This window comes from Bos mutus, chromosome 27 (genome assembly GCF_027580195.1).
Source record: "Bos mutus isolate GX-2022 chromosome 27, NWIPB_WYAK_1.1, whole genome shotgun sequence".
NCBI classification, from domain to species: Eukaryota; Metazoa; Chordata; class Mammalia; order Artiodactyla; family Bovidae; genus Bos; species Bos mutus.
Window position 1 is genome coordinate 18,928,872 of NC_091643.1, and position 26,523 is coordinate 18,955,394.

At 40.1% G+C, this 26,523-nt stretch overlaps 1 protein-coding gene across 5 annotated transcripts in view; it reads right to left on the minus strand.

The window, feature by feature from the left end:
• The window catches only part of RBPMS (RNA binding protein, mRNA processing factor), a 202,173-nt gene that overhangs the window by 87,847 nt on the left and 87,803 nt on the right, over window positions 1-26,523 (minus strand). The window lies entirely within an intron of this gene.

Consider the following 26,523-nt stretch of genomic DNA (forward strand, 5'->3'; position numbering starts at 1 on the left):
TGGCATGCTGCAGTCCATGGGGTCACAAAGATCAAATATGACTGAGCAACTAAACTGATCGAAACTATCACAGCATTGTTAACCGGGTATACTCCAATACAAAATAAGAAGTTAAAAAAAAGAATAACTTTGAAAGCATGATGCCCTTTTAATCAGTTTGGTTTCGTAAAGCAAGGCCATCTTTTTGCTTTCCTGATCCAGGATCTAATCTAGAGTCATACATAGCATTTAGCTGTCATCTCTTAGTCTCCCTGAATATTTTCCTCAGGCCTTGTCTTCCATGACCTTGACATTTTGGAAGAGTACAGGCTATTTTTTGGTAGAATGTCCTTCAGTTTGGGTTTATCTGATTTGCTTGTTGATTAAATTAAGGTTATAAGTATTTGACAGGAATATCACACAAGTGTCATTCTTCATGCATCCTATCAAGGAGACACATGATGTCATCTTTGTCTCATTATTAGTGATACTAACTTTGATCACTTGCCAAGTTTCCATTGTGAGGTTACTATTTTCCCCCTTTCTAGTTAGGAAGTATGTCATAGGGGAGGTACTTTTGAGACTAATTATTTCTCAACATTTCACCCATCAATTTTAACATCTATAAACATTTTTTACCTGAAGCCACCTTTACTACAGGGATTGCCAAATGGTGATTTTTTTTTTCCTTCCCCTAAGCCCATCATTTCTTTCATATTCATTAGTCTTCTACTCTAAGGAAACACCTACCCTCCTGTTTATTATTTATTCCTTTCTACATTCATTTGTTCATTCATTCACTCACACATCAGTCCTGATTCATGCCTTATTTTACATTATAATTACCAGCTTTTGTTTGCATGCTCAAATTGTCCCAGATTTATATGGAAACACACACATGCTTTTACATCCACATCTATTTCTCTATATCTACTTAGCTGTATTAAAAATACAAGTTAGTACTGATAGTTCCAATTCCAATCCAATACCATTAGGTTAATTCTAGCCTTCCCTTTCCACTATGTTTAACTCTGCCTCTGAATCCTAGCGCTCAACATCCACTATACATTTGCTTATTTGCTCAATACAGGAATACTAACAAAAAGTTTCGAGAAAGTTTCAGAAGTGCTAAACAATTTCAACATAAAAAGAAAACCTATTAATTATAGTTCAGTATTTACAGCTTTTTGTATCTTTAGCCCAAAAGTAAACAGCCAATATATACATCTGAGAATTATTTGGGAGATTGGGATTGACACATACATAACATATAAAATAGATAACTAATGAAAGCATGCTGTAGAGCACAGGGAACTCTACTTAATGCTCTGTGGTGACCTGAATGGGAAGCAAGTCCAAGCAGGAGGGCTTCCATGTATATGCGTGGCTGATTCATTCTGCTGTACAGTAGAAGTAACAACACTGTAAAGGAACTATACTCCAATAATGATTAAAAATAATTATTATTATAATTATAATAATTATTATTTTAAAAATAATAATTTTTAAAAAGTCAGTTCTCTTTCCAACTTCATTATGGCTGTACTATTCATTTGAAATAGTTACGATTCCTTTCTTTCTGTTTGCCTTGGAGTGTCTTCCCGGCTCTTGTCATCTTCACCTTTTCCTTCTACATATTCATAGCAGGTAAAACTTTTACCAATTGAAAAGTCAAAGTTGATTCATCAACCCATTCATCTTTTACACATTTCTGAATTTCTGATTAGGAATTTCTGAATAATTTTACATATATGGACTAAAAAGCTGAGGACCCAGAATTTTAACATCCTCCCAACCTGCTATGACTTCCCAAGAGGCCCAATCTTTTGAAGGAAGCTTCTAAATAACTAAGTTTTCAATGTTGTTTCTTGCACTTAATTTTTTAATTTTCAACTTCTAATTGAAATATATTGAAATGTTAAAAAAAATAATGGGAGGGGGAGTAAAGACAACTGGAACTAAAACTGCTGTCGTAAATACCACTATAAAGATTAAGTTCAGGGCCTGAACGAACCTGGCTTTTGCATGATGCCTGGTTTCTACTGGTTCCTGGGTCAAAAGCCTTTACCAGATCCTGATATAGGCAAGTTCAAGGATTAAGAACATGATTCCACTCGGGTGAACCACATGACATTCCCCTGTAAGGCAACAGGCTGCTTCTACCACCTCCCCCACTGTCAGTACCCTCTTCTCTCCTGGGCTGCCGGGGACCCACCTCTTCTAGAGCACAGGTCATTTCCTATCGAAATCTCCTGGTGTTTCACACATGCCCCATTCTGAAGCAGTAATCTAGTGGATCCGAGGCTTCTGTATTAAATCAGGTAATTTTATAGTATCTGTTATTGAACCAGATTTTTTTGTAAGTAGAATAAAAAATAGTACAGTGGCTGCTGCTGCTGCTAAGTCGCTTCAGTCGTGTCCAACTCTGTGAGACCCCAAAGACGGCAGCCCACCAGGCTCCTCTGTCCCTGGGATTCTCCAGGCAAGAACACTGGAGTGGGTTGCCATTTCCTTCTCCAGTACAGTGGCAGCAATCTCCTAAGAGCCCACTTAGTATAATTGCTGAGTTTCTTGGTTGACTCTGATAAGCTTCTTACTGCCCTTTTCTGTATAACCAACTCCCAACGAAAACCCACTGCTGCTGTAAGGAATGCGGAGTATCCAGAAAGACTGGCTAGCCAGGTGTCTACACTGAAAGGGAGAAATAATGTTCCTGGTGTAGGTTATAGGTTTTAACCAATTCATTCGGACTTTCTAATATAGAGTGAGAATAATTTGTCACCAGAAACTATATGATGTACAATAAAATCCTGGTGTTGGAAAATCCAGTTTCTTTTGTAATCATCTGCTCAGTTCTTCTCTGGCCTTTAGAATCTTCATACCTTCACAGATGAGGTCAATGAAATCCCCATCTTTAAAAAAAAATATTTTTAATGGAAGGATATGAAACTCCTATGAGAAGAAAAGGAGCTCAAATCAAAGTCAAACTTGGTAATAATCTCTCTGTGATCTTATAACATTATCTCAGTACCTGGATCCTATCTTCCTGCTCCACAGCTCTGGTCCTAAACCCCAGATCCTCTGAAGGATGGAGTTCTGATACACCTCTCCAGGTTTACTCAAGCAGAGACTCCAGTAAATATCCAGACTTGTTTCAAAAACTGCTGTCAAAAGCACCAAGACTCAGAGCTCCACCAGGTGGTTACTGATATACCTGGTACCCACTGACCTTTTAAAGAATTTATTTATTTTTTAAAAGGATATTGCTTTACAGAATTTTGCTGTTTTCTGTCAAATCTCAACATGAATCAGCCATAGGTATACATATATCCCTTCCCTTTTCAACCTCCCTCCCATCTCCTTCCCCATCCCATCCCCTCTAGGTTGATACAGAGCTCCTGTTTGAATTTCCTGAGCCATACAGCAAATTCCTGTTGGCTACCTATTTCACATGTGGTAATGTAAGTTTCCACGTTACTCTCTCCATACATCTCACCCTCTCCTCCCCTCTCCCCGTGTCCATAAATCTGTTCTCTATGTTCTTTCTCCCTTGCTGCCCTGCAAGTAAGTTCTTTGGTACCATCTTTCTAGATTCCGTATATATGTGTTAGTATATGATATTTATCTTTCTCTGACTTTACTTTATAATAGGGTCTAGGTTTATCCACCTCATTAGAACTAATTCAAATGCATTTCTTTTTATGGCTGAGTAATACTCCATTGTGTATATGTACCAGAATTTTTTTATCCATTCATCTGTTGATAGACATCTAGGTTGCTTCCATGTTGTAGCTATTGTAAACCGTGCTGCAATGAACACTGGAGTACACGTGCCTTTTTCAATTTTGGTTTCCTCAGGGTATATGCCTAGGAGTGGGATTGCTGGGCCATATGGTGGTTTTATTTCTAGTTTTTTAAGGAATCTCCATACTGCCATTGACCTTTCTTATTATTAAGCTGTGTTACAGTTGCTTTTTTTTAAGGTAGTGACTATACTGTATAGTAGGATTAGGGAGTGGGAGGTAAGGTGATTTCCTTTTAAATAATCAGAACTATAAAGTTTTAAACAGAAAAGTTCAACACACACTGCTCATTTCTATAAACAGTGGTATACAAAACGAGATCCATAGGAAAGAAAGAAATGAATCAATTCTCGGGAGTAATAAAGAAAAAGGCATATTCTGCTGGTGAGGCGAGGGATTTGCAAAGCATTTATATTCCTATTCATTGAGATCATGAGTTAGTTGAGCTTCAATAAACAACTACCCAGTTTCTCAGGAACCAAGAAACCAAGATGACGTCTTCATTAAGAAACTCAGGGCTCTAACACCAGTTCCCTCCACTATGGTTGACCAGGACAAGCTAATAAATTAATTCCTTCACCTACTGCTGACTCAAACAAGCTAATAAACAAACGAGAAAATGATTCTTATTAGTACTTATTCTTGTACACAATGTACTCAAAAGATTTCTAGTCATAATTGTATGTACAGGAAGATATAGGCAATATCTTCAGAGGTAGGAGGTGGCTTAATTACAACACTACATTAAAAAAACTTTTAACACAAAAATGTAGTTGAATCCTTTCCTGCTAAGAGACAGGGGTCTTTTACTTATAACTTAAGTTTCTACTTTAGTTATGTAAGGTCAGCCTAACTAAAAATTCAATGCTCTCAAAGTTTCGATAGTAGTTTCTGCTATTATAGATACACTGCATAAAGCTGTTATTAAAAATAGTTCACAGGCTTCCCTGGTGGCTCAGTGGTAAAGAATCCACCTGCCAATGCAGGAGACTCGGGTTCAATCCCTGGTCCAGGAAGATGCCACGGGCTGCAGAGCAGCTAAGCTCAAGCACCCCAACTTCTGAGCCTGTGCTCTAGAGCCCGGGAGCTCTAACTACTGACCCCACCTGCCGCAACCACTGAAGCTCCAGCACCTTAGGACCTGCGCTCCACAAAGAGAGAAGTCACCACACTGAGCCACAGAGAGAGAAGTCACCACACTGAGAAGCCTTCACCACCAACTGGAGTAGCCCCCAATCACCACAACGAGAGAAAAGCCCAAGCAGCGATGAAGACCCCACACGACCCCAAATAATGAAATAAAATTTTAAAAATAAACACAATTCACACACCATTAAAGTCACCCTTTTACATGAAATTGAATGATTTTTAGTATAGTCAGACTTGTGCAACCATCCGCACCATACAGCTTGAGAACACTTTCATCACCCCAAAAGGGCAGGGCATCCATTAGCAGTCTCTCCCCACTTCTCTCTCTCGCTCCACTTCACTCACTCCCCTCTCCCAACCACAAATCCACTTTGGTCTCTACCTATTCATTAGGGACATTTCTTATAAATGGAAACCTACATCATCTGATCTTTTAAACTGTTTTCTATCCGTCGGAATGTTTTCAAGATCCATCCACTGTTAATTGCTGAATAATACACTACTGTACAAACATATACATTTTATCCTTTCACCAACAGGACATTGGGTTGTTGCCACTTTGGGGGGCTGCTTTGAACACTGTGTACAAGTTTTTGTGCAGATATGTTTTCAGTTCTCTAGGAGAACTGCTGGAGCATAGAATATAACTCTTAGGTTAACTTTTTTTTGAAGGACTGTGAAACTGTTTTCTGATGTAGCTATACCATTTCAATCCCACCATCAATGTAGGAGGATTCCAATTTTTTCACATCCTCGCCAAAACTTGCTATTGCCCATCTTTATTTTCACCACCTTCCTGGGTGTGAAGTGGTGTCTCAATGTGCTTTTGATTTTTATATCTTTATGCCATTATATTTTAAAACATTTTGTAAAGAGTAAAGAATAATATAGAGTAATTATATTATATTATGATATATAATGGAGAAGGAAATGGCAACCCACTCCAGTATTCTTGCCTGGAGAATCCCAGGGATGGGGGCGCCTAGTGGGCTGCCGTCTATGGGGTCGCACAGAGTCGGACACGACTGACGCGACTTAGCAGTAGCATGATATATAAATTATATTTTATATAATATATAATTGTATATTATATATAAATTATTTTTTATATAATATATAAAATACAATATATAAATAATAATAAAGAGTAAAGAATATTTGTTAAGAATAAAAGGCTTCTATTTTCAAAGAGCATTTAGGTCACAAGGAAAGGATATAACTTGGGAACCACAAATTTTTCAACATATAGAAGAAAAATAAAACTGAAAGAATTTTTACCTTTTAGGGTTAAAAAAAGTTTGAAATATTGACTTTTCTGAAAATTACTGATAGACATGTTACTTCCATCAGATAGTAAGAGGAGGTAAATACATACTTCAGAGATAGTCTCAGGGGAATATATTTATAGTTTTCTGAATACATCTTTTTCTTCTAAAGGCAGCATAAAATATTCAATAGAATTAGAAACAGACTCGAAGCAAGGTATATTGAAAAGTTTCCCCAGGATTCTGAAAACAGTTGTTACATTCAGTCAGAGCCTTAAAAGGGCTCAATAACCAGCCAAACAGAAACTTGCCTGGGTGACCTGTTACTGTGGAATGGATGGGGTTCATTCAGAGACAAGTGTGGACAGAAGGTAAGGGAAGATCTCTGTATGTGATACATATAGAAAAGATGATTGGAGGAAAGGAAATGGTGGGGGGAGGGGGACCAATGCCACAATTTAAAAAGTTTCTCCAAACTCAATACTGTTTCTGAAAATGAATCAATGAATAGAATTTTTCTACCATGTATAAGATGTCATTGTACCAGAAGTGAAGCTGTGATGCCCAAACGTTAAAACAAAAACTATAAAACAAACTACCTGAGTAAAGATCACAGAAGAGGGGAACTGAGGGGGAACTGGGGTAGGCTCTCAGATGCTAAGCATTGAGTGTGTAAAGGATAAAAGTCACAGCATTTGGTACTGCACACTGGGGACCTCCTAACCTCCTAGTTTTCAACCATGGGTACCTGTCCCCCATCCCTACTACCCAGCACACACCTTAGAGATATTTGGAAATGTATGAGAGTGCTTTTAACCAGAAGGTACTAAGGATGTTAAACTCCTAGAATGAGTAGGACAGTCCCGTACGATATAAAAACTGCCTCATCCAAAGTTCCATAGCCTCCCAAACATACATGAAGAAATGAAGAAGAAAAGTCAAGGAATCTCCCTAAAGTCCTGATTATCGATTGGTAGAATCCAGATCAAAATTTAATTTTGATTCTCGCTGATTGCATGCATGTGTATACATTCAGTTCAGATCAGTTGGTCAGTCATGTCCAACTTTTTGCGACCCCATGAATCGCAGCACTCCAGGCCTTCCTGTCCATCACCAACTCCCAGAGTTTATCCAAACTCATGTCCATCGAGTCGGTGACGCCATCCAGCCATCTCATCCTCTGTCGCCCCCTTCTCCTCCTGCCCCAATCCCTCCCAGCATCAGGGTCTTTAACAATGAGTCAGCTCTTCACATGAGGTGGCCAAAGTACTGGAGTTTCAGCTTCAGCATCATTCCTTCCAAAGAAATCCCAGGACTGGTCTTCTTCAGACTGGACTGGTTGGATCTCCTTGCAGTCCAAGGGACTCTGAAGGGTCTTCTCCAACACAACAGTTCAAAAGCATCAATTCTTCAGCACTCAGCTTTCTTTGTAGTCCACCTCTCACATCCACACATGACCACTGGAAAAACCACAGCCTTGACTAGACGGACCTTTATTGGCAAAGTAATGTCTCTGCTTTTTAATATGCTGTCTAGGTTGGTCATAACTTTCCTTCCAAGGAATAAGCGTCTTTTAATTTCATGGCTGCAATCACTATCTGCAGTGATTCTGGAGCCCCAAAAAATAAAGTCTGACACTGTTTCCACTGTTTCCTCATCTATTTCCCATGAAGTGATGGGACCAGATGCCATGATCTTCATTTTCTGAATGTTGAGCTTTAAGCCAACTTTTTCACTCTCCTCTTTTACTTCCATCAAGAGGCTCTTTCGTTCCTCTTCACTTTCTCCCATAAGTGTGGTGTCATCTGCATATCTGAGGTTACTGATATTTCTCCAAGCAATCTAGATTCCAGCTTGTGCTTCTTCCAGCCCAGCGTTTCTCATGAGGTACTCTGCATGGAAGTTAAATAAGCAGGGTGACAATATAAGGCCTTGACGTACTCCTTTTCCTATTTGGAACCAGTCTTTTGTTCCATGTCCAGTTCTAACTGTTGCTTCCTGACCTGCATACAGGTTTCTCAAGAGGCAGGTCAGGTGTCTGGTATTCCCATCTCTTTCAGAATTTTCCACAGTTGATTGTGATCCACACAGTCAAAGGCTTTGCCATAGTCAATAAAACAGAAGTAGATGTTTTTCTGGAACTCTCTTGATTTTCTGATGATCCAGCAGATGTTGGCAATTTGATCCCTGGTTCCTCCGCCTTTTCTAACCAGCTTGAACATCTGGAAGTTCACGGTTCATGTATTGCTGAAGCCTGGCTTGGAGAATTTTGAGCATTACTTTACTAGCATGTGAGATGAGTGCAATTGTGCGGTAGTTTGAGCATTCTTTGGCATTGCCTTTCTTTGGGATGGGAATGAAAACTGACCTTTTCCAGCCCTGTGGCCACTGCTGTTTTCCAAATTTTCTAGCATATTGAGTGCAGCACTTTCACAGCATCATCTTTTAGGATTTGAAATCGCTCAACTGGAATTCCATCACCTCCACTAGCGTTGTTCATAGTGATGCTTTCTAAGGCCCACTTGACTTCACATTCCAGGATGTCTGGCTCTAGGTCAGTGATCACACCATTGTGATTATCTGGGTCATGAAGATCTTTTTTGTACAGTTCTTCTGTGTATTCTTGCCATCTCTTAATATCTTCTGCTTCTGTTAGGTCCATACCATTTCTGTCCTTTATTGAGCCCATCTTTGCATGAAATGTTCCCTTGGTATCTTTAATTTTCTTGAAGAGATCTCTAGACTTTCCCATTCTGTTGTTTTCCTCTATTTCTTTGCATTGATTGCTGAGGAAGTCTTTCTTTTCTCTTCTTGCTATTCTTTGGAACTCTGCATTCAGATGCTTATATCTTTCCTGTTCTCCTTTGCTTTTCGCTTCTCTTCTTTTCTCGGCTATTTGTAAGGCCTTCTCAGACAGCCATTTTGCTTTTTAGCATTTCTTTTTCTTGGGGATGGTCTTGATCCCTGTCTCCTGTACAACGTCATGAACCTCCGTCCATTACAGTTCCGTGAAGGAGACATTATTTCCACATAAGAATGGAGGTTGCTGTTCAGTTTCCGCTGTGCTAAAATTTAGGCTGACGTGAATTCCAACAGAGAATGAGTAAGTGAAGAGAAGAATCCATCAGATGTAAACCATATTTCATGCTTTTCCTAAATAAGGGCATTGCTTGCAGAAACAACAGCACTGTTAATACGACAGCTCGTGCCGCTGGGTCACTGCCCATTGAGAAACCCTCAGACGGATTACGCCTTGTTCTTTTTCTTAATCCAACTACCTCAAAGTGCTTGCCCTGGATTTACCTTAGAATAATCTGATTTACTACTCACTGTCCTCCTCGCCTAAGCAGAGTCATCTGGAAAGAATGTGTCCCTTTCCACAGTAACGTATCTAGATCAAGCTTTCAGGAAGAGATCCGTTCCAAATGATGCACTCTGGGTTACATGGTTATGCCCATCAGAGCTGGACTCTGACCCACTCCACTGACTGATTTAAAAGTCTTCCAGAGACTTCCCTGGAGGTCCAGTGTTTAAGACTTTGCCTTCCAGTGCAGGCTCAAACCCTGATCCAGGAACTAAGATCCCACAGGCCTCAGGGATGAAAAAACCAAAGCAAAAAAGAGAAATAATATTATAACAAATTCATTTTCAATGAAGACTTTTAAAACATAGTCCACATAAAAAAAAAAAAAAAGTAAAAATCTTCCAATAACCATTATGTTTCTAGATGTCTTATGCACTCAGTCATGTCTGACTCTTTAAGACCCCATGGACCGCAGCCCACCAGGCTCCTCTGTCCTTGGGATTTCCCAGGCAAGAAAACTGGAGTGGGTTGCCATTCCCTTCTCCAGGGGATCTTTCCAACCCAGGGACTGAACCCGGTTTTCCCACATTGCAAACAAATCCGTTACCATCTGAACCACCAGGGAAGCCCAAATGTCTTGTAGCCCCTCATTTTTAACTCTCTGAATTTTAAAAAAAAAAAAAAAATTGTAGAATTTTGTTTCTAAACCAGATATTTATTCCTTAAAATACAATGAAGCTTTATCTTGTTTTGAGAAGTTCAGTGAAAGAAATACTATGTCCACATCTAGACTAACATGTCTCCTGAGGTTTACCCTTGATTTGAAGCCTATGTATTGAATAATTCCTCCTCTGACAATACTGTGCAATCAGCTCAGGTCTGAGTGTCATAATGGAACCAGCTTGGCCAAGACAGAGAAGCCCACGATTATCCCTCACTAGCCAACCTTGGCTTGGAATAAAAAATTTTTTATATTTCCTAGCCCACTTAGTAAAAACACAGTTTATCTCTGGCTTCACTTTTGGGTGAAGAGCAGAATTCAAATTCAGATTGTCTCAAAACTAAGCCAGACTCTTACAGTAAAACCTACAACTAGTTAAGACTAGGTTTTATCTGACACAAAAACAAAATGAGGGAAACCTGATTTCTGATGCCTCTCCTCTGCAGCCAATCTAGAAGGATCAGAAAAACAAATAGAAATTGTCCTGGTGAATCCTCTTCACATATTGGTGAAGGAAGCAAGAAAACAGGTTCTCCAGAACAACCATCACTTGTAGCGAATTATAATGACAATTATAAGGAGATACTCCATTCAGGGTCACAACCAATTTTGAGTAGAACCTCTCTCCAAAATCCGACTTAAAAAAAATTTAGCAACTGTCTAGCTTTTGAAGTCTGCCCGTATGCATTCATATCGACCTCCAGTACTGATCTTGGGTATGTTTTTTTTTAACTTTTGTGCCTCAGTTTCCTAATCTATGAACTGGGAATAACCGTCCATACATCACAGGGTTGACTGTAAGAAAAAATGACTTCTGCTCCATGGTTAGATTAATGTCAGCCTATGAAACACTCCTGCGGCCCAGCTACCATGGACTGATGGGGTTTCTTCTCCATTGGACTTTGTGAAACGGTGCTTCTCCCACGTGTAAAAGAGAAGAATGCCATTCATATTCTACTATCAGACTTCCTCCAACTGCAGGAAGCAGGCTACCTGAGCTGCTGTTTGAGAAGCTAGTGATATACGGGTTCAAAATATTCCTTTATTGTCTTTGGTTTCATTTCCCCCACAGGGAACAGGTGTGTGACCTTCGAATTCTCTAGCCCATGTCTACTGGTTTCTCACAGTGTGAGTAGCTCTTGGGAAACTCCAGAGACTAGATCCACCATGGAGGATAATTAGGTAAAAGTTCTTTGGATCCGGGTCTCCGTACCATTCACCCCGGCTAAGTTTATTTCTTTTCCAATAAAGCACATTTTCTGTTATGCAGCTCTCCCCACCCCCGCTGGTACATAATGCCCTGGAAGAATATGCTTTGTATAGGATGACCATAAAGTCATGACAGAGCCTTTGAAAACGCTATAACTCCATCTTAACTTTTTGTATATGCTTCAAGGATCGCTGTCAACAGAATCAGAGTCAACAGAATCAGAGTCAAACGGAGTTTATTTTCCAAAGGGTTGAGGGGGCATGATTGTTTGAACTTCTGCCACTATGTTCTCAAACTGTCCTGAAAAGGATGATTGAGAGCGCTGAGCCCTGACAACGTTAGGAAAGGGATGTCTCCACTTCAAGCACAGTCAGTTAACCTGTTACAGCACTATATTAGAGTGACGCTTGGAGACAAATAATATTACACGGAGGCAGCACAGGTCAGAGTGCAGAGAGCACGCGTCCATTCAGAAATCCTGACATTAACATTTTCCCTCTGAAGGCACACAGGGTCAACTCTTCTGGTGGGGACAAAGGCATCTCTTGGAATCCTTAAACCACAAAGACCAAATGTGACTTGTGCTGCCAGCAGTCCCTCTTACTGTTTAGTCCTGAAGACTCTTTCTTTCCTGTCTCATTAATGGGATAGTGACTGTAAACCTAAGCCTCTCCTCACTACCCCAGGGGAGGGAGTAATAGCGAGAGTAAAAGGCGGTCATTCAGCTATCTGCTGAACGAAGGCATGAAATGGCTCTCACGATGAAAGTTTAAAAGAACGTAGATACTGGGCAATGGTTTTTATTTAAAGTTTCTGACTCTGGGAAGATTTTTTTCAATTCAAGGATAACTGCTTTACAATGTGGTGTTGATTTCTGCCATACAAAATCAAGAGTCAGTCGTAAGTGTATATACGCTCCATCCTTAACCTCCGTCTCACCCGTGAAAGTCATCACAGAGCCCTGGGTTGAACTCCAGGTGTTATTCAGCCACTTTCCACCAGCTATCTGTTTTACATATGGTAATGTATGTTTCCATGCTACTGTCTCAGTTCAGCCCACCCTCAATATATAGACAGACCGTCTCCTTCCCCCACTGTGTCCAGCAGTCTGTTCTCTAGGCCTGCGTGTCTGAGAAGATCTTAACGTGATCTGGAGCAAACCTGCACACAGTCTTTTGACGGTCCACATTGGCTTGAGGGCGGTCTGTGACATTAGCCTCATGTCTGTTGCTCCTCTGCTGGACACTGGAGGAACCTCAGAATTCTGATGGTTAACTTATTTGAGGAATCAACAAAGAGATTCTGCCTTAACCAACTACTTGGTATTTGTGCAAAACCTTATAGCTGTCACAGCAAAAACTTCAGGGATTAAAGAGGGAGCCTAAAGAAATGTAAGAAATAAATTGTGCTGCTGCTGCTGCTAAGTCACTTCAGTCGTGTCCGACTCTGTGTGGCCCCATAGACGGCAGCCCACCAGGCTCCCCCGTCCCTGGGATTCTCCAGGCAAGAACACTGGAGTGGGTTGCCATTTCCTTCTCCAGTGCATGAAAGTGAAAAGTGAAAGTGAAGTCGCTCAGTCATGTCTGACTCTTCGCAACCCCATGGACTGCAGCCTACCAGGCTCCTCCGTCCACGGGATTTTCCAGGCAAGAGTACTGGAGTGGGGTGCCATTGCCTTCTCCATAAATTGTGCTAGGCCAAGGTAAATGATTCCTAGGGTGTGTGATTCATCTCTGTAAAGCCCAGATCATGAGCTTAAATCAGCAAATCTGCCACTGAAGAAAAAGGAAGGCTAAACGATAAAACTAACAAAAGAAATCACTACCCTGTCCCTAGCCATAGTGTATATTTCTAAACCAGCCAGTCTAGAAAATATACACAGCTGGTCACACAGTGTATCTGATGAAAAGGCAAGGGTGTTTATGTTCAAATTCCTATCAATTACAACTGGAAAATAATAGTGTAAGTCTCCTTTCCTAGTGATGGCAAATTGAGGGCATCACTTTCATTAAGGCCACACACGTGTTCATACAGCTTGTGCAAATCACAAAACCCAGAATTAAACTACAAAGGAGTGCATTTCTAAATGCTTATTAACTCCGAATCCAATGTATCATGAATAGATGACTTGGTCCTTTAAAGATAAAAGGGTTACTAGTTTTTACTAGTGTTGAGACTAAAGTTTCAAGAGTGATGTCAGTTCTTTAAGGCAAAGAATAATCATACTAATTACATACTAATTTTCTAATTACTGCAAGAAAGAAACCAACACCCTCTTGTACATATTAGGTGCATGCCAGGAAAAATGAAGACAGTGGAAATATGTGAGTTTGTGTTATTAAGGTACTTTCTAAACTCTGAGATACATTGAATGATGAATACTGTGCAATATAAACAGTCTTGGAATTACAGAAACCAAGTATTTCTATGTCTATGTAGAAATGCCTATGAAGAGTAAGTCCTACTTGTGAGGTAGGCGGGCAAAGAGAATGCATTTAACACACTTTTCTTTCAGGTTCACGGACAGTGCATGTTAAGTCATCTGAGCACCCATCTTAACTTTTTGTATATGCTGCAAGGATCGCTGTGCAAAGTTTACTTTGAGTCTTTATTAGTGACTGGTGCAGAAGCAAATAGGAGGGGTGGGGGGAGAACAGTGGTGATATACACAAACCCTACAACTGAAAAATAGGCAGTTGCCTAAACGTTCCAAAACCATTTCGAAAGACTTCCATTTAAAGATCAGATACAGTCCACAATGGGCCTCCGAGAATATTTTTACAGCTCTGTTTCTGCTCTCTAGTTTATCAGCAATGAACAGCCCTCACCCCAACAGGATCCAGTGGACTGTCCCATACTGTGTGTGTATAACCAAATTTAGGATAATCTTAATGAAGTGAAATACCAAGAAGAGTCAAAAAATATGTACCTCCAAGTTAAGTATTTTTCAGCTACACATCAGGAAAAAGATAAGTCTTTAGAAAGAAAAGGTTTCATTACATTTAAAGATTAAACATATTTTTAAGAAGTCGATGGTATGTCCTCAACTTTATAGAGGATAAAAATGAATTCAGTTGTTGTTTTTTTAACCAATAAGTTACTTATTTGGTCCCCAAAGTCACTTATTAACATGACGACAGATAAATCAATCTGTGGGTGGGAAATGTGTTCTGATGAATACAACAAAAATAAAGAAATTAAAAAAAGAAGGTAGCATTTGCTCCTTTAACTGGTTTTTAAAAAACCTCGAGCCCAGACCATCAAATGGCTTGCAGGCTCTTTCCAACCAAGAATCTGGGGCTTAAGCAAGAGTTAGTTGAAAAGAATGTAAACAGTGAAGTCCAAACTTCGGAAGTTCACGGAAAAGTACTTCCTGTGCTGCACAGGGAGCCAAAATAAAGTGAGTCAAAGCGGATCTCATCTCTGAGCGACGTGAATCAGCACACTTCCTCCTCTCCAAAGCGGCACCTCAAGGACGCTTACCAGGATCCGACAAGGCAGAGTCCAAACTTCTCCCTCTCTAAAAGGTGCGTCTAGACACAAAACTCTGAAGAACCTCACTGGCTGTTACAGAAATTCCTATGGAATTGATGGGGTGGGTGGAGGGGTGGGGCGGTATCTCTGGTTTTAAACAGATTGGACTGGAACCGGAAATGGAGAAAGCCATGTGCACAGTCAGCTTAACAGAATAAAAACGTGAGATGACCCTGTGCTTGTTGGGCTCACAGTATTTTGGAGGCTTTTTCTTCTTTTAATTGGCAGAGAACTGCTTTACAATGTTGCGTTTCTGCTGTAGGACAACATGAAAGAGCCGTATGGATACACAAATACATCCCCTCCCTTCTGAGCCTCCCTCTCTGGATACTTGAATATTAAGGACAACACTATTCCTTTGCTTCCCTACAACACTCCAAGGATTGATGAATCAACTTACCATTAACAACACTATAAAACAAATAAATGTTTGGAAGGACTCTGAATTCAGTATAATTTGGGATTCCACAGAAACTACTTTTAAATCAAACTGTGGAAAGGGGACTTAAGGAATTAAAACCAGTTCTTTTTGACAGTAATCACCAATTATCAGAATTTTTACCATTTATTGAGTACTAGTGGCTTTAAAAATACCTATATCATTTAACTTGATGCCCTAACCTTTTGTGATGGGTACTGTCAGTATTAACAGAAGGAAAATTTAGGTGCAGAAAACCTCAATTTAGTAAGTGGCAGAATCTGGATTTGAGCCAGGTCAGCCTGCTTGACACCTTTATTTATTACACTGCCTTTGACCAGAAAGCCCTTCAGACAGGCTAAGTGGTTACCAAGAAGACACACTTTCTGTTCTCCTCTCAGCCACAGGTTAGAGATTTAGTACCTTTTCACAGGTATACACTTAGTGTTATGCACAAATACAAAAAAACCACCCACCTAAATCAAATATGCAATATACTTTTAATATCAGTGAATTAAAATTCATTCTCAGGGATATGTTAAGTATGTTTTTAGAATTTGGTGAACACCCCCACAGATAAGCTAAGAAGATATAGCAATGGTTGGCAAAAATCAACTTCTTACTGTGAACTTTTCTAAGAGTTTGCTCCATTTGTCATTGATAGAGCATTCTAAGGTGTTTAAAACAGTCAGATTCTCTTATAATCCAGTTGTTCACTTTTTTCATTGAGGTCTATCTATGACCTGTAACCCAGGATGGCTTTTCCCGCCTTCTGTTCAGTTTTCCTTTATTGGCAACATTATACTGGCCTTCTAAATGAATGCTAAAATTCTATGAAAAAACAATACTGTAACAAATCCATTTGCCATCACATCAAAAAGAATAAAATACCTAAGAATAAACCTATGCAAGAAAGCAAAAGACCGATACTCAGAAAACTGATGAAAGAAATCAAAGATGATACAGATGAAGAGACATACCAAGTTCTTGGACTGGAAGAATCAATATTGTGAAAATGCCTATGCTATGCATATACAAACTGGGTATAAACAGGTACAGTCACTATGGAGAACAGTATGCAGGTTCCTTAAACAACTAAGAAGAGAGATACCACATGCTCCAGCAATCCCATTCCTGGCATATATCCAGAGAAAACCATTAATTTACAAAGATACATGTACCCCAATGCTCACTGCAGCGCTATTTACAATAGCCAGAACACGGAAGTAACCTGTAAGCCCATCAATGGAGGAATGGATAAACATGTGGTATGTATATCCAGTGTAGTATTACTCAGCCTTCAGAAAAAACAAAATAATGCCACTTGAACTTAGTGTCATGCTGAGTGAAGTCAAAGACAAATATCAAGACAAATATATGATATTGCTTAAATGTGGAATCTAAAAAAAATATGCTACTACTGAGCCTATCTGCAAAACAGAAACAGTCACAGATGCAAAAACAAGCTTCTAGTTACCAAGGGGGAAGTTCACACTAGGAATTTTCTACCCGACTGGATTTCCCAGGCAAATTATTTGGATCTTTTCATTTAAAAACAATCTTTTCAAATCTACTTGCCACAATGCCTAGAAAACCAAAACATACATCCTTTTATGTAATGTCAAGGTTACTTGAGGTATCCCTTAATTTTTCCAAACTGTTTTCTATTGAAACTTATCACTACATTTTTAGAAGAGAAATTTTAGTCAATATATTTCATGGTTAATTTTTCTACAGATGTTAGCGTTTTAAGATTTTATTACTTTTAACATTCTAAATTAGTCAGTTTGATGTTCACTAGAATTATTTCATCCCTTATCCTCTTATTCCTATGTTTATAATGCATTAGATGTATGTTTCACATTCTAGAAACATTTACTCTATCTCCTCCTATTTTTAGGTACAAAACAATCCTTGACTATTTGTGCTTCTCTCATTTTTTAAAATGTTTCCATGTAGTAATAATTAAAGTCTATTGAAGCAGCAAGAAAAGTTTGTATTTAATCATAAAGAAATACTGTATATATGTGAGAGGAAATAAGAGTGGAATAATTCACAAATGTCCTGTCAAAATAACCTGCTGCTGCTAAGTCACTTCAGTCGTGTACGACTCTGTGCGACCCCACAGACGGCAGACCATCAGGCTCCCCCGCCCCTGGGATTCTCCAGGCAAGAACACTGGAGTGGGTTGCCATCTCCTTCTCCAATGCATGAAAGAGAAAAGTGAATGTGAAGTCGCTCAGTCGTGTCCGACTCTTAGCGACCCCATGGACTGCAGCCTACTAGACTCCTCCATCCATGGGATTTTCCAGGCAAGAGTACTGGAGTGGGGTGCCATTGCCTTCTCCGATCAAAATAACCTATTCCCCATTAAGTCCTACCCCTCCCCACCCCCAGGTTAAAAAAGGTTCTAATGCATTCTAATTATAGAGAAAGGCATAGAGTTTCAGCTTTGTGGACCAAAACTTCAAATCTGCATAGATCGTCAGAAACATTAAGCCATTGTCATTAAGAACCAGAAGAGTGATTTTACAGCAAAGACTTCCCTGATGGCTCAAATGGTAAAGAATCTGCCTGCAGTACAGGAGACCTGGGTTATAATTCTGGGTTGGGAAGATCCCCTGGAGAAGGAAATGGCAACCCACTCCAGTATTCTTGCCTGGAGAACGCCATGGACAGAGGAGCCTGGCGGACTATAATCCACAGGGTCACAGAGTCAGACGTGACTGAGGAGCTAACACTTTTTCACTTCACTGGGATTTAAAGCCCCAAAATATGCTGCACTGCAGAATAATCAGGAATGTATATGGCCTAGAGCGTCAAGATCTTTGGTTCTAAAACTAGCTTGGCTTCCTGACCAAAAAGAATCCTAGCCAATAAATCATTCGTTGCACTACAGGATCTGCGAACACTAACCATATTTTCTACTTTCATTTACAACAGGGGCAAAGAGCTTCTCAGCATTTCTGAAATACCTGAAGAACCATGCAGAAAGGGCAAGCAAGGTCAATACAAGATAGCCTTTTAAAGAGAGTCGAGATAAGTTTTAACATGTAGATCCTCAAGGGGCAAAAAAGGCTAGAATGTGAAGTCTGAGGGCGGTTTCACACAGCCATGTAATATTTGATGAACTATTTCACTTAGAGAAAAGCCAGGCAGAGTTGAGATTTCCACACATACGTGTCACTGGACTAAACAGGGGTTTATGCACAAGACCCTGGGCTTCCATCTGCCTCTTCCCTTGGGGAACTGGTGATGCAAACTCTTCCAGCTACTTTTCCTTCTTCACACGTCCTTAGAATGTCTTTTACTAGCATCCCAATTCCCACTTTCCTATGAGAATGCTTAACAGACTTAACCTCCTTTTCTTCAAAGACTGGGAATTCACCAAATTCCTCACATTCATCTTCAATTGCTCTTTCAGAACAACTTTTAATTTCTATGTTGCAGTATCCTTAGCAAGGTTCTGCTTGCTACAAGAACTACAAGAAAGAGCAGACCGCAGCCCCCTTCTCCCACACACATGAAAAAAAGGGGCCTATTTCAAATTTCTGTGAGGAGGGTAGCCTAATTAAGCTGTTTGCCAAGCCCCGAAGTGCACACAGTTGCTGAGAAAAAGAGGAGGATCCAGTCATCAAGGAAGGAAGGGCACAGGCAGCCCCCAACTCAGTGAGGTCAAATGGCTGCTTCTAAACTGCAAGTCAAGAGTAAGCAGTTATCAACAGATTTAACAGATAAACACTAGATCAGATGCATGATCTCATGTGGCAGCCCTGCACAGTTCCCAGCTGGGATCACAGTAAATGGGCCTCTTCAACCGCTCTGGGCAACAGGCTAAAAGAAATTCAGGGAGAAATTTTTAGACCTGATAAGAAACATATTGACAGGGTGCCTGGTGAACGGGGAGCTGAGACAGGCCATCTGGATGCTTGTGCACGCGAAAGGTTTTGTTTAGTGGAAACAATTCACCGAACTCGCAAGCTGTACAAATATTAAGATCAAAAGTCCTGACTCATACAAACTGTCAGCAAACCCTGTGATACAGGACGCAGAGACTGTCATCCAAACTTCTGTTTCTGTGTGGCCAGTACCTGTCTCAAGTTCCCCTGCTATCACTCGGTGCTCAACAGTTTGTACATCTTTTCATTGAGAAAATACATTCAGGTAATGGGTTCATAGAGACATTACTTTGCCAACAAAGGTCCATCTAGTCAAGGCTATGGTTTTTCCAGTAGTCATGTATGGATATGAGAGTTGGACTATAAAGAAAGCTGAGCGCCAAAGAATTGATGCTTTTGAACTGTGGTGTTGGAGAAGACTCTTGAGAGTCCCTTGGACTGCAAGGAGATCCAGCCAGTCCATTCTAAAGGAGATCAGTCCTTCATTGGAAGGACTAATGCTGAAGCTGAAACCCCAATACTTTGGCCACCTGATGCGAAGAACTGACTCACTAGAAAAGACCCTGATGCTGGGAAAGATTGAAGGTGGGAGGAGAAGGGGACAAGAGAGGCTGAAATGGTTGGATGGCATCACCGACTCAATGGAGATGAGTTTGAGTAAACCCCGGGAGTTGATGATGGACAGGGAGGCCTGGCGTGCTGCAGTCCATGGGGTTGCAAAGAGTCGGACATGACTGAGTGACTGAACTGAACTGAATGGGTTCACACTGAGAACATCTGCTACCCAGGTGGTGCAGTGCTAAAGAATGTTGTCTACAATGCAAGAGAGCCGGGTTCAATCCCTGGGTCGGGAAGATCCCCTGGAGCAGGAAATGGCAACCCATTCCAGTATTCTTGCCTGGGGAAAGAGATATCACTGAGGAAGCATGCAAGTATTTTTCCTTGATTTCCCTTTAACACTTTTGGAAGTAATATCCCTATTTCACAAGTGAGAAACCTGGTATAGGAATAATGAATGAATTATATGCAAGTGTTTAAAAAGTCAGTAGTTGGAGAGCTCAAACTATTCAACTAAACTTAAGTTATGCACAAGGCCAGGATCACTGTGATGCAAATAACTGTAATGCTTACTTTAATGCCAAGAATTTATGGAGATGAAGAAAACTAAATTTTCCTGATTCTATCAGTTTTTAACCATGGGACACTACCAAGTACCTTTTCAGCATGCTTTCTTACAAACTACCGAAGATTTTTCTAGAAATTCTTTTTACCACACAGTCGAATAAATGTCCTCAGTAACCAATAAATAATTTAATACTATATATCCTCAAGTCCTCTTCATTTTCTTCTTACTAAGATAACTGCTACATTTTCCCTCTTCAAAATCAAGTTGCTTTTTTCTCTTTAATCCAAGGTCTATTGAGACCTTCAGAAAACACCTTTTCTTCATGTGTGGCATATTCTATATGAGAGAATACAAAATCCTAGTCTTATTTTATTAAATGAATCATCTAAGGGTTGGCTCTTCCCTTCCTTTCTTTTATGAACAGGTAAACAATTATAGGCTTCCCTGGTGGTTCAAACAGTAAAGAACCTGCCTGCAATGCAGGAGACCTGGCTTCAACTCCTGGGCCAGGAAGATCCCCTGGAGAAGGGAATGGCAACCCACTCCAGAATTCTTGCCTAGGAAATCCCATGGACAGAGGAGCCTGGTGGGCTACAGTCCATGGTGTGTCAAGGGTCAGACACGACTGAGCAACTACCAATTACACTTCTCCCCTTTAAACTATTTAAGGGTAACACAGTTCCATTACTTTTAACTGACATTACAGAAATCTTACTAATCCCCATTAAAAGAAACAATATTTTAAGTCATATGAGATTCCAAGAGAAATCAAATCTCCAACTGCAATGATCAACTGTACTACTGAAATTAGTCACAAAGTATTTATCAAAAAAAAACCAATGACCACTTCACACTTAGTAGGATGGCTGTTATTTAAAGAACAACAGAAAATAAGTATTAGTGACAATAGTGAAAACTGGAATTCCCAGACATTGCCAGTGGAACATAAAATGGTACCACCAATATGATAAAGTTTGGACGTCTCTCAGAAAGCTAAAAATATTAATATCATATGACTCAGCAATTCCACTTCTAGGTATATGCCCAAAGGAACTGAAAACTAAGGACCCACATATTTGTAACCCTCTGTTCATTGAAACATTATTCTCAATGGCCAACAAGTGGAAACTGTCCATCAACAGATGAACAGATAAATGTGGAATATACATCCAATGGAATACTATTCAGCCGTAAAATGGAAGATGTTCTGGTATCTGCTACAACATGGAATAAGCATGAAAACATCATGCTAATTGAAAGAAGGCAGACGCAAAATGACAAGTATTCCAGTTAACAGGCCAGTTAAGAGATACAGAACAGATGACAGGTTACCAGGGGTCAGAGGAAGGGAGTAACAGGGAGGTACTGCCTAACGGTTGCAAAGTTTATGTTTGGGATGATGAAAAGATACAAACAGTGGGGCTGGCTGCACAACATGGTAAATGTATTAAATGCACACTTAAAAAAATCATTAACATTTCAAATTGGTATAGATGCTTTACATACTTCAAAACTATAACATACCAAAAAGCATTGAGTTGTACCTCAAGAAAGCTACTTTAAAAAGAATCCAATAGACTTGAGGGCACAGTGATAACTAGAGATCACTTAGGTCCATGAGTTTAGATTGGAGAGTAAAGCAAATTATTGTGACATCCCAAGGTTCAGCTGTGAAGGCAATTTGTAACGATGTTCACTGTTACACTGCATCACACTTCTCAAGCTCTGATAAATTTATAATGAAGCCTAGGCCCATGACAACTGTTTAAAATGAGGTGAGAAGGGGTATCCAACAAGATGGCACACATCCTCAACAGGCCACATACAACTTTTTAAAGTACTCTAAATGAGTGAATTTCAAACACCAACATAAGACAATGCCTGCCATGGAAATGGACATAAAACAGACACTGCTGACAGGTCTGTGTATTTTAAGTGTTAACTTCCAACCCTTCTTGTTTATGAAGCACAATTCCGGCTGCACAGCAATGGCAATATTAGGGTTTCCACAGCTGGCAGCAGTAGCCAGAGATGGTTTATTCCACCTCTGCTCAGGGTCCTTGCCTCCAGGCCAGTCTTGTTTCCTGTGTTTCTTCATATTTTTACTAAATTAAGACTGTTAACTGTCAATGTGGCTGCACTTGATTTACATTCCAAAATTAAAAACAAATCTGAAAAATAACTAGACAGTTGGATTATCAGCCCCCTCTTCCATTAGCATGGAAAACGGAGAAAGTTTAGCACAGCAGTTATAAACGTGAGTGGAGGTAAAGGACAGGCTAGATATTCAGCTGTCGGGTTAAAGAATGGATGGGGTTTCCAGTCATGTGGATTAATGAGATAACAGATAACCTGAAGGCAAGTCTGGGTTTGGGCTATTTTTTAGCCTAACTTGAGTGTTTTTACTATAAAACCAAAATACACTGTATTTACTTTAGAAGATTTGACTAACCCCCCGATAAAGGTTCAGTGTTACCACTTAATTCAGTCTGGGCATGTTTTTCCATAAAATTATCAAACTAGCTAAAGCACAGTCCAAAACTGGAAAAAAAAAATAAATGGATTTAAAAATCACTTCAAGTCATTTGGGGAAAAGACTTAGTACTCATAACTGAGACAGACAGTAACCAAGACAGACAAACAACAAGAAGAGACGCTCTAAACACGGACAAGTGGTTTATAATACTGTGAACAAACCTACAAAGAGGGACTTACTGGAATGAGGCTTACGTTTCTCAATCATGGAAAACAAGACATTACAACACGGAACCTTCCCCCAAAGGAATGCGAAGGAAAGATTTTAAGGGAAGCCTGGACGAATGACATAGGAGAAAATTTTGTAATGGTTATGAGTGCCGTATGTTTTTAATTCACCAATTAGAAAAGATGATGGTGAAAAAGATCATACTAGGTTGGGTCACAGAGATGTGTCAGCTTCACGATTAAGTATGTTGTCCTGAACGGGCCCATGTTCTCTGTAAAGAGAAGAAAGAAAACCTGCTCCACGGTCCTGCACCAAACTTTATCGTGGGCATCTGTCCTGGACAAAGAGACTTAAATCATTTGTCATTGCCACCAGGAAAAATGAAGCCACATTCCACGGACTAAGCAAACAGCAAGACGTTGTATGAAGCAGGCAGAACTAAGACACGGGAGGCTTCCTGCTAGTTGTAGTTGTAAACCTGCCCTTCCTGGCTGGGCCATCCATCCTTTCTGGTCTCAGCTGTCTGAACAGGACAGTTTCTAAGGTACCAAAAACTCTAATACAATACTTTTTATAAAAGTTAAAAATATCGAGAAACAGATCAACCAGCACTTTAATAGATGCTCTAAATCCACAAGTCAACCTCTTAGCAGAAGAAAGCTCAGGTTTAAAACTCCACCAGTAAATATTCAAATGTGGATATGAGAGTTGGACGATGAAAAAGGCTCAGTGCAGAAGAACTGATGCTTTCAAACTGTGGTGCTGGAGAAGACTCTGGAGAGTCCCTTGGACGGCAAGGATATTGAACCAGCTGCAAGACACTGATGCTGGGAAAGACTGAAGGCGGGAGGAGATGGGGATGACAGAGGATGAGATGGTTGGATGGCACCACCGACTCAATGGACATGATTTTGAGTATACTCCAGGAGTTGGTGATGGACAGGAAGGTCTGGCATGCTGCAGTCTATGAGGTCGCAAAGAGACGGACATGACTGAGCAACTGAACTGAACCCTCGGCACTGAGAAAAAATGAAATGATGCTTGCTATACTCTTACTAAGGCAAAGAAACAATTTGTGACTATGATCATTTAAACATCTAAAAAATAAACTCTTGTTAGAAAAAAAACCCACTATAAAAACCTTACAGTTTTTCAGACAGTCAGTAACATGTTTCAACACAGAGGAGAGATAAAGTGAGGAGAAGGAAAGCCCACTTTGTGAACAAGCTTCAACTGCTGTTATTTCCTTTGTAAGACAATGAAAAAAAAACAACCTGGATTAAGAAGATGTGGTACGTCCATGCAACGGAATACTACTCAGCTACAAAAAGAATGCAACAATGCCATCTGCAGCAACAGGGATGGACCTAGAGATTATCATATTAAGTGAAGTAAAGCAGAGAGAGAAAGACGAATACCATATGGTATCACTTTCCTGTGGAATCTGAAATACAACACAAATGAACTTAACTGCGAAACAGAATCAGACTCAGAGACTAGACTTGTGGTTGCCAAGGTGAGGGGCAAGGGGGAAGGAATGGATTGGGAAATCGGGATTAGCAGATGCAAACTATTATATACAGACTGAATAAACAACACAGACCTACTGTATAGCACAGGGAACTATATTCACTATCTTGTGCTAAGCCATAATGGAAAAAAAAAATGTACATGTATGTATAACAATCACAGTGCTATACAGCAGAAATTAAGACAACATTATAAATCAACTACACATAAATAAATTCTTAAATTAAAAAAAAATTTTTAATAAAAAAATTAAAAAGAAAAGATGCCACCTGGCTAGAATGAAAGGAAACACTGCCTAAATAGAAATCCATTTTAAGTTTAAAATTTGGTTATACTGAGAAGATTCTGACTGTATCTGTATAATGTAAAATTCACAAAACCATTTTTCTATCAAAATTTTTAGTTATATACCGTGCCTCAGCATTTACAACTGAAGGAAATAATTACATTTTGTTCTGTGGGAGAGGAACAGAGGTAGCAGTTATTCTGACCAGGAGGTCCCTAGTCCAAATCCAGAAAATCCTAAACTCTCTGGACTTCCTGGATTCTCAGATGTTCCTGTACACTTTCATGAAAAACCAACAAAATGAGCAAACTGTTCTTCTGAGTGCACGTGTTTTCCAAAGCTGAAAACCCTTTCAAGACTGTGTCACGACGACACCCATATGCCAAGTAAACAGTCTCCCTCAGAAACTCTTTCCCTTGGGTCTCCAAGTCACGAGGAAGGGTCCCTCCTGCAGCCCCCCTCACCACAGGGTCGCTGGGCCTCCAGGCGCCGAGAAACAGCTGGGAGGACACCTGCAGGACCCACAGCCCAAGTTCACATACACCGACCCTCCGAGAAGTATTCCAACACTCCTGGCAGCTGTACTCACACCTCATTCACAGCCGCTTAAGTCAACCGTCTGGAGAAGGATGGAGCCAGGCTCTTCAAGGAGACGCCTCACCTGGATCAGGCCTTGGCACCCAGAACTAAATTCTGCTTTCTACCACCTTCTCTTGGGTTGATTCCCCTTAAACTGCTTTTGGTTTTTTTTTTTTTAAATACCAAAGGGAGGGGAAAAAATCTTACTAAATTAAAGCTGGTAAAAAGTCTTAAAAATATGGCAAACAAAATGCTTACAAACCAAAGACAGGTTATCTCTACTCAATTGTAGTTGCCTATCCTTTATTATCAGAGAAGGCAATGGTACCCCACTCCAGGACTCTTGCCTGGCAAATCCTATGGACGGAGGAGCCTGGTAAGCTGCAGTCCATGGGGTCCCTAGGAGTCGGACACGACTGAGCAACTTCACTTTCACTTTTCACTTTCGTGCATTGGAGAAGGAAATCCTTTATTATGCACCACAATGCTGAATGTCTACTGGGGAAGCAGTATATGCAAATTTTAAATCAATCAGAATAAAGACTACAACCTTTTTTTAAAGTCACATACCTTTTAAAAATATATTTTTAGGCAGCCCTGACTAGGGATGGAGCTCGTGCCTGCTGCATTGGGAACACAGAGTCTTCACCAATGGACAGCCAGGGAAGCCCTTAAAAGCCACATAAGTTAAAAACCTCACGTGTTAAGGAAAGCCAAGATTTTGATCTATTCTTGACTTGGGGTTAGCCACTGAGAATATAATGGGGGCTGAAGTAAACTGCATACCACCATGGGATGTGATTGGGCTGAATTAAAATAAAATCCCCAGCATCAGGTTATCTTGAGCATTACAGTAAGGGCTAGAGACGAGCAAAGTGTTATTTAATAGTCTGCACATCTAACCACAATTTTAGGCAAAATCTCTTTATGCGGCTAATTAGAGTCCGTTCCTCTTAGATCAAGTAGTCATATCCCTTCCATTTGCTTTCCTGTCCAAAGAGACTCTATTACTTTCC